Source organism: Lathyrus oleraceus, chromosome 5 (assembly GCF_024323335.1).
Source record: "Lathyrus oleraceus cultivar Zhongwan6 chromosome 5, CAAS_Psat_ZW6_1.0, whole genome shotgun sequence".
Lineage (NCBI taxonomy): Eukaryota > Viridiplantae > Streptophyta > Magnoliopsida > Fabales > Fabaceae > Lathyrus > Lathyrus oleraceus.
In genome coordinates, this window is record NC_066583.1 from 456,387,555 (window position 1) to 456,389,488 (window position 1,934).

The following is a 1,934-nucleotide window of genomic DNA, read 5'->3' on the forward strand; positions in this document are numbered from 1 at the left end:
TTCCTGTGTCTCTTTCAGCCGATGTATGTGTGTGTTTTGAGCAGCGTTTTAGCAACCATTTTCCTTCCTATTGTGCGTGGATCCCGTCGAGTACGACGGATGCGTAGGGGTGCTAATACCTTCCCTTCGCATAACCGACTCCCGATCCCATTCTCTTTGGTCGCGAGACCATGTCTTTTCCAGGTTTACTCTGAGCGTTTCCTTTCCCTCTTCTGGGATAAATAACGCACGGTGGCGGCTCTGTTGTTCTTTGTTTCCCGCCGGTTTTTCGCGTAATGCGACAGTAATGTCAAGTCATGAAATAAACCAAAACCAATTTTACAGCCATAGTAAGTGAAACATAAGAAAACTAGTCTTAGTTTGAAAAAGCAACATGAAGTTGCAGCAGATTATAATATTCAAATTTTCATTCAAAATCAAATGTCATGTTGACCATACTCTTCCTCATCGCCTTCCTCCTCTCGATACTCATCCTCATCAGTAGTCGCATCTTGATACTGTTGATACTCTGCAACCAAATCATTCATGTTGCTCTCAGCCTCAGTGAATTCCATCTCGTCCATTCCTTCACCTGTGTACCAATGCAAGAAAGCCTTCCTCCTGAACATAGCAGTAAACTGTTCACTCACCCTGCGGAACATTTCTTGAATTGAGGTCGAGTTTCCAATAAATGTTGAAGCCATCTTCAAACCAGTTGGGGGAATATCACACACAGTGGATTTGACATTGTTTGGAATCCATTCCACAAAGTATGACGAGTTCTTGTTCTGAACATTCATCATTTGTTCATCAACCTCCTTGGTACTCATCTTGCCTCTAAACATAGCAGATGCGGTGAGGTAACGTCCATGCCTAGGATCAGCAGCACACATCATGTTCTTGGCATCCCACATTTGTTGAGTGAGCTCAGGGACACTGAGAGTCCTGTACTGCTGGGAGCCGCGAGAGGTCAGAGGTGCAAACCCCACCATGAAAAAGTGAAGACGAGGGAATGGAATGAGATTCACAGCAAGCTTCCTGAGATCAGAGTTCAACTGACCAGGGAACCTCAAACAACATGTTACACCAGACATAGTTGCTGATATCAAATGATTCAGATCACCAACTGCATCAACACAGAAAATCAAATCAAACACACTCCAAAAAAAACACATGAAATGACTAGCATAAGAAAAGGGTCAACATAGGAGAGTGAAAAAGAAAACTAGCTTACAGCTTGGGTTACTAAGCTTCAGAATACAAAAGCAAACTCATTAACAAGGAGTTTGTCAAAAACAGCTTTTGTTTGGTGTTTATGGTTGGGATTATTGGAACTATCATATGGAGCAACAATCAGACACTACAACTTCGATGTGGAATACATGATAAAAAAAAACAGAGCTGTAATCAAACCAATGCTCCATTTAATTCACTGCAGTAAAAAGGATAAAGTAATTAGCAAAGGCAGTAATTCAGGGAATATCCCAAAAAAGGAATGAAGACAAATTTCAAAGAGAAAGTGTAGGCCTGTTTACCTTTTTGTCGAATTTAACAATAAACAGGACAACCCAATTTCTGAGGATCAAAAGGAGTTTTACAGAGGTGCTCTTTTGGAACCCAAGGGACCAATTCGAAACCCTAAGCTGTGAACATAAATAGGAAAGGCAAATCAGTGAGAGAAAAAAAATCAACAAAAAAACACTGGAGGCGGACAACGATTCCACCAAGAACCCTAAATCCAAAATCAAAGTAAAAACCGATTGAAAGGAGTGAAGGAAAGAGATTCGATTGTTACCTGAGCTGCCAAACCACCGAAGGTGAGCTTTTGTTTGGGATTTTCACTTTTAATCTCTGTTGTAGTTTGCCTTTAAGTGAGATATGAGCGATGATGGGCGATTTAGAGAGAGATTGTGAGAGGTGAGCGAATGAGAGGTTGTGAGAGGTTGTGAGTGTAA

General features: G+C 41.3%; 1 pseudogene; it reads left to right on the forward strand.

The window, feature by feature from the left end:
• The first annotated feature begins 525 nt into the window (after positions 1-525).
• Positions 526-962, forward strand: LOC127085393 (uncharacterized; annotated as a pseudogene).
• The last annotated feature ends 972 nt before the right edge of the window (positions 963-1,934 follow it).